Raw genomic sequence first — 7,545 nt, 5'->3', positions numbered from 1 at the left:
AAACAAAATCTGATTGTCTAAAGCTTTATATAACTAGTATAAATTAACAAATCCTAAGTGACGGGTGAAGGACTGACTGGCTAATCTTAGGCCCAATTGTGCCCTCCAAGTAGAAAGCTGAAGTCTTAGCACTTAGTACCTCCTGCGTGCTGGGATTAAAGGTGTGCTCCACTGCCGCCTGACCCGAACCTCATGGCTTATTTGCTTGTGGTTCTGTGAGTTAGAAATTCAGACAAACTTAGAAGTTCTCTTTCCTAGTATCTAGCTGAGAATAGTCACTGTGTTTGGCTGATGTTCTGAAGTGGAAGATACTGGGCTGCTCGTAAGAGTGGAGGCCTAGTGACTCCCGTAGCTGCCCCACAAGGTGTGTGGTGGTCTGGGGAACTCGGACTCCTTACTTATGTGGTGTCCTCCCAGGCTGCATGTGTAAGTACTCACTGATAACACTGCACCATGCTTCCCAGTGTCTTCTTAGCCAAGGTTAGTCACATGGCTGTGGTGTGTGCGCTCGTTTTCACTGCTGCTCGGTTTCACACAGGTCGGTGGCAGAGACAGGGTCACTCTAGAATGCTTTTTAGCCTTTGCAGCCACAGGGGACTCGGCTTCTAGTGAACTGACTGACTAGCTTTGTAAAGGCTTTTTTTTGTTATGCAATTTATACCTTAGCCAGTGAGTTTCCACATACCAAAAGCTCTTATCTGAAGTTCCCCCAAAGAGACAAATCCCAAAGCAATTACCAGTCACAGAACTCAGTTTCCTGAGTCCTTCCGCAACCAAGTCTTGCATAGGCTTTGAACCTTTTAGGAAGCACTCAGATAAGATTTCCGTGCTTCAAAGGGAAGGTAGGGAACACAAAGGGTAACACTTGACAATGAAGGTCCAGGTGCTAGCACTGAGAACCAAGCCAGCTGCAGTGCTTTGTAGGCTCTCTCCTTACACATGGCCATGGCCTAAATCAGGGCCAGAGTTGTGGGGAGGTAGAATCATGACCTGCCTGATTCACTGAAGGGCGCTTTCTTTACGGAGTTGGAGAGAAAGAATTATCACAGATGGTGCCAAGGTTGTGGCCCAGATAACTAGAAAAACAGTGTTACCACAAAGAACAGGAAAACTGCCGGAGAAACAAGTTTTTAGGCGTCACAAGTTTCAGCTGGGCAAAGTAGTACATGTCTAATTTCAGCAATAGGGAGGCTGAGGCAGGAGGATTTGAGTTTGAGGTCAGCCTGGGTTACATAGTCTGGGGCTAACCAGATAGCTGGCTGGTTTGACATTTAGTTGTCATTCAGGCAGTTGGGAGACTGAGACATGAGGATTGCCACAAGTTGAGCCTGAGTTATACAGAGAAACCCTAACTCAAAAAGTAATTTCTTGCCAGCCATGGTGCATGTCTCATCCCAGCAGCTCAGGGGGCAGAGGCAAGAGGGTGGACATACCCAATTCCAGGCCAGCCGGGAGGGTGGGCATACCCAATTCCAGGCCAGCCGGGAGGGTGGGCATACCCAATTCCAGGCCAGCCGGGAGGGTGGGCATACCCAATTCCAGGCCAGCCGGGAGGGTGGACATACCCAATTCCAGGCCAGCCGGGAGGGTGGGCATACCCAATTCCAGGCCAGCCGGGAGGGTGGACATACCCAATTCCAGGCCAGCCGGGAGGGTGGGCATACCCAATTCCAGGCCAGTCGGGGACGATGAGACCTTGTCTCCGTTTTTTTTTTTAATCGCATTTAAGAAAGAGAACTGGACTATTATATAAAGAGAAGACTGCTGAGGAAAAACCTATAAGCTTGAGCCCACGGCAGGAGTGTGGGCAGATGAGTCTCTGAGAAGGCCAGTGGGCTGGGCTTGTGCTGCTTCTTTTAAAACTCTGATCAGAAATAGTGTCTAGTTTACAATGGGAACTGTACACAGCAACCCCAACAGGACAATCTAAGAAGAGTCTCTTCCACCGACCCCACCTGCATGCCCTGAGTGACCGCAGCCTAGATAAAGACGATTCTCCAGGATGAGGCCCTGGAAAGTACTATTAGGTGTTACTGAGGTGGGGGTGTGCACATTTAGCAAGGGGGAACATGGACTCATCCATGGGACACTCCCAAGTAAGGGAGACAGGAGAGAAAAGGACCGACAAGGTGTCAGGAGAACATCAACGTGCTGGAAGTTGGGGGGCGGAAGGGGAGGAAGCCAGGCTGAAGTGATCAGGTTTATAATGTTTCTGATAGGCCAATGGATTAGGCATGGCAATTAGCTAATAGGTTTGGAAACGTGGAGATGATGGCAGATTAATGAGCAGTTTAACAGCCTGGTAGGGAGCATGAGAAGAACGTGAAAGCCTGACTAGAACTGGCTGGGAAGGGAGGAAAGTAGACCCCGCCCCTGGAAAGTGGTGAGAAATCCAAGCCCCAGAGCATTAACCGACTGCTGAGCGCTTTCAGCTAAATTGTTTTCGCCCCTTTCTCACACAGCAGGCTGGTCTGTTTAACCCAAAATACCAATTAATACCCTTTTCTTGCCGGTTGTCTGTATCAGTTGTAACTTTGTCCTTCCTTCCAGCTGTCCACCATAGAAATAAGAGCAACATCACAAACGACCCCACCCCACCCGCTTTTTTTTTCTTTTTCTTTCTTTTGATTCTAAGCCCAGTTTGACTTCCAATTTGCAGCGAGCGATCCTCCTGTCTCACTTGTGCTAAGATTACAAGGTGTGCGGCCACACCCGGCGCAGAGGTGGACTGCTTAAAGACTGGAGAGCCAGGCTTAGTGAGTGACGCACGCAGAGCCATTCGGGAGACAGGCGCATCTCTGTAGTCTACACTGAGTTCCGGGGCTACAGAGCCCCTGTCTCAGAGAGGACGGTGGGAGGGGATGAGATGTTTAAGATAAAGTGGGAAGGCCCGTAAAGAAATCCATTGCTCGAGGGAGCTAGAAAACATTATTTTGAGTGAGGTAACCCAGACACAGAACGACAATTATCACACGTACTCACTCATAGGTGGTTTTAAAACATAAAGCAAAGAAAACCAGCCCACAAATCACAATCCCAGAGAACTTAGACAACAATGAGGACACTAAGAGAGACTTACATAGATCTAATCTACATGGGAAGTAGAAAAAGACAAGATCTCCTGAGTAGATTGGGAGCATAGGGACCTTGGGAGAAGGTTGAAGGGGGGAGGGAAGAGGCAGGGAGGGGACCAGAGAAAAAAATGTTGAGCTCAATAAATATCAATTAAATTAAATCAATTAAAGGAAATCCATTGCTCTGGGAGAGGGAGGCCGGCAGGCGGAGGCCGGAGCCTCTCCAGGGCTGGTGGCCCCTTTCCCGGGAGCCCACGCTGTCTGCTTCTCTCCCGCCGCGGGCTGCCTTGCTCCATCGGTTCCCTGGGGAGTCTGAGGGCAGCGCTGAAGGCTCCACACAGCCCCAGAAAGGATGCGCGCGGCGCTGCACATCGGACCGCGGGGAAGACAGCGCTCGGGGCCTCTCTCTCCCGCACCCCCGAAGAAGCCCTGCACTGGCTGGAGGAAAGCGGGGTGACCGGGGAACGTCCGCAAACCGGGAAGTTAGTTCTTCCCCTGCCCTGCCGCACCTACGTCTGTTTTGACACCACATCTTCTGTGTTATCAAAAACAGACAAAATCAGGGCTCACAGTTTTATTAGGAAAAAAAAAGTCCGTTACTATGAAACGGACTATGAAAGCTAACACAGGAAAAGCAGTCTTAAAATTATGTCCTAAGTTTCTGTTCCTGGTTTAAACCCGAGCCATGGGCGTGGAGCTGGGATTTGGAGTGCGCAAGCGCAGTGTGAGAACGGTGTTGGAAGAGACGATTACTTTTGAAAGCATTTTTTGCCCCAGTTTAGGAATCCTTCCTAGTTAAATACGTTTTTTTTAAGACTCACAAATATTTGAGACTAAATTTGGTTGCTCGCTCAGACAAAAAGCGAGCGCCGCCCAACGTGGGGCTCGAACCCACGACCCTGGGATTAAGAGTCCCATGCTCTACCGACTGAGCTAGCCGGGCAGACGGAAACCTGCCTTGTTTTTCTACCTTTTGAGTGTACAGCGACTTTTTTTTTAATTTTTCTGTTTTTGAAAATATAACCAATAAATTGATAATAAACTAATAGAAAAGCACTATATTTTAGGTTCTCGGAACCTAAAAGTAAGAGTGCAATTCTCGAAGAGGAAAAAAATTGTAAAATAAAGGGGGAAGGAAGTCCAAACAACAACAAAAAAGGAGGAATAGAGGAGAGAAGGAAAGTTGTTAAATTCTAACAGTAAATGAGAACACGTTCCTAATCTCATCATGACCACCCAAGAAGATGGAATAGTCGCTTATGAACGCATACATATTCTGAGCTCCTGGTGAATTTCTCTAGGTAAGGGCTTTACATTTTTCTGTGATGTGTGCCTGTGTGGGGGTGATGGCTAATCCTATAGCTCGGAATCGCAAGTTAAAGCCTAAATGAAAAAACAAAAACAAACGCGGGTAAACTTAAACTAAGGAGTGCCCATATAGTCTTTCTTTTTTTAAGATATAATAAACCTGGGACTAATAAAGAATCCTATAAAAACATATAAATAACATATCTAGACAAATCTCTTAAAAAGTTTAGAGTCTTCCAAAAGATGTTATTTTACGTATATGGGTATTTTGTCTGCATTTACGGCTGCGCACCAGGAGAGGGCACCAGAACCCATGACTCTTCAGTTACTGATGGTTAAAAACCAGCCTGGTTTAAATGTAAATTTTAGGCCAGTTAGGGTTGCACATTGAGACCCTGTCCCCAAAGAAAAGCTATTACTTTTATGATAATTAAATGTATATGAAATATAACTATTTTGTTAAATTTTAGTTGTTATTATAAAGACCATCATTACTGTGATTTGTTAAAATCATGTAAGTATTTTTTATTTGCAAAGTACTGTTAGGTACTCAGTCTCGAAAGTTCATCACTTTATAACAAAAAAGTATAAAAGCTTACCAATTCAATAGGTACTACTTGTTGAAGTAATTTGAAATAACTTTTTAAAACACACATTTACCAGGCTGTGGTAGTGTATGCCTTTAATCCCAGCATTCGGGAGGCTGAGGCAGGGGGATTTCTGTGAGTTTGAGGCCAGGTCTACAAGAGCTATTCCAAAACTACTGAGAAACCCTGTCTTGGGGGAAAAAAAAAAGAAAACACATTTAAATCTTGTAAAGAATCACGCACTCACGGACCTAAAATTTCAGTTCATCGCCTTCCTCAAGATAGAAGTTAAATCAACAACCAGGCTTCTGAGCAGGCTAGCCAGAAGGAAGCGGCCCCATTCTCAATGCATTAACCTCTCAAATACCACGAAACTGCGCACAGGTAGTAAATGATGTGAACGTTTAAACAGATCCTTGAAATCTGTACTACTTACCTGCAGTTTATCTTCAAGGTGATCCTCCCGTGAAAATAGCCTTTTCCAGACAGCCTGGCTGTCCTGGAACTCGCTCTGTAGACCGGGCTGGCCTGGAGCTCACAGAAATCTGCCTACCTCTGCCTCCCAAGTGCTGGTATTAAAGACATGCATTAACATCACCTGGCTATTTTTTTTTTTTTACAAAATTTTGCTATATAGTCCAGGCTGACCATAAACTGAAGAGCTCTTCATGCCTCAGTCTCCCAGATTCTGAAATTACAAGCCCATGCCGCCACACTAAACAATTCGAATGCCTTAATCAGAATTAGGTGAAGTGATTGTCTCCAAGTGAATTCAAATCTTTTATTTAACCATTTGTTAAAGAATAAAGCCTAGCCATTATTCACAAAGTTTTATTAGTAGGAAGAACAACTGAATTTCCTCTGTCCCCTTATTTTCTGCATCCAGCTATCCAACAAAGCCTATACCTCTGAACAAAGCCTACTTATCTGAAATTCTTTCACACACTTTATGGCCATTGCTACCACGATATTCAAATCACTCTTCATAACTGAGTGTCCACAAAGCTACGATAGTTTTCCCATCGTGCTCCCGTTATCCTTCCGTGTATCTACTACACAGACTGCAGTAGTTTTCCCATTGTGCTGCCCTCATCCTTCCGAGTATCTACTACACAGACTACAATGGCTTTCCCGTTGTGCTCCCGTTATCCTTCCGAGTATCTACTACACAGACTACAATGGCTTTCCCGTTGTGCTGCCCTCATCCTTCTGCGTATCTACTACACAGACTGCAATAGCTTTCCCGTTGTGCTGCCCTCATCCTTCCGCGTATCTACTACACAGAAATGAGATCATTTTAAAAACTGAACCAAAGAAACTGAGTTTTGTTCCCAGCACCCATGTCAAAGAGGCCCACAACCTCTTCTGGTCTTTGGAGGCATCTGCACTCCTGTCCCTACCCCATACATGTAATTTAAAATAATAAAAACAAATACCTTTCTAAAAGACATTAATACAAAACAACAACAGCAAAAAACAAAACAAAATAAAAAAAAACAAATAGGAAAAAAATGCTGAGCAGTGGTGGTGTGCGCCTTTAATCCCAGTACTTGGGAGACAGAGACAGGTGGATCTTTGTGAGTTCGAGGCCAGCCTGGTCTACAAAGTGAGTTCCAGCATAGTCAGGACAGTTAAACAGAGAAACCCTGTCTTGAAAAACCAGAAATCACCACCACCAACAATACGATGTCAATGCCATGGAAAGTTAAAAGCTATACAACCTTTTTCCCATACACAAGGAGCCCAAAACACATAGCAATGTGTACTGTTGGGTTGTCTTTGCTGAGACTTGGCCTGAGGGACCAGGGCTGTGATACCAGCTTTTGGTAGGAGGTGGCAGAAGCATCAGGAATTCAGGTCACCTTTGGTCAGTCTCAGCTACTTGAACTCTACTATGACAAAACAACAAACCAAAATAAAGGTGACGGATAGTGCATTCTTTCTCTCTCAATGTGTGTGTGTTGTTGATGATGGTTTTTTGTTTTTGTTTTGTGTTTAGACAGGGTCTCTTGTATTCCAAACTGGCCATGGATTCTCTTGTGGCACCCTTCTGAACATCGGGATTATAGCCCTGCATCACCATGCTGGAAAATGTTTTCTGGCTACATAAAATAAAAGTCTCCAGGATTTTAAAACATACTTCTGCCATTTTATTTACAAACGGATTAAAACATCTAACCACTACAAGGTCAGGTCCCTTGCCCACTGCTCTGATCTATCTATTGCCCCTCTGTTCTTCAAACAGGCTATATTGACCTGATAGCTCCTAGAAGGAGCCTGGCACGTGGACTTCCCAAGGATCTTTAAGCTTTTCTTTTCTTTTTCCAGTCAGGGTCTCTCTGTGTAACCCTGGCTTTCCTGGAACTCACTCTGGCCTCCATCTCACAGAGATTCAGCTTCCTCTGTCTCCTGAGCGCTGGGACTAATGGCGAGCACCGCCCGGCTCTTTAGCCTTTTCTAATGTAGTTCTGTAATTTTCCTGGTAGGAATGAAGATCTTTTAAAGAAACACTTGTGCGCCTCTCTCTAAGAAGACTCCACGAAACTGGAACTTCTCCAGGGATTCCATGCTGGGGA

General features: G+C 45.3%; 1 non-coding gene across 1 annotated transcript; it reads right to left on the bottom strand.

Moving 5' to 3' along the window:
• Positions 1-3,944: 3,944 nt before the first annotated feature.
• Trnak-cuu (transfer RNA lysine (anticodon CUU)) lies at positions 3,945-4,017 on the bottom strand. The gene has a single exon. It is a non-coding gene; the product is annotated as a tRNA-Lys (tRNA).
• Positions 4,018-7,545: the final 3,528 nt, after the last annotated feature.

Source organism: Microtus pennsylvanicus, chromosome 14 (assembly GCF_037038515.1).
Source record: "Microtus pennsylvanicus isolate mMicPen1 chromosome 14, mMicPen1.hap1, whole genome shotgun sequence".
In the NCBI taxonomy this organism is placed as follows: Eukaryota; Metazoa; Chordata; class Mammalia; order Rodentia; family Cricetidae; genus Microtus; species Microtus pennsylvanicus.
Note: the sequence above shows the minus strand (reverse complement) of the source record. Positions and strands in the feature narration are given on the sequence as shown.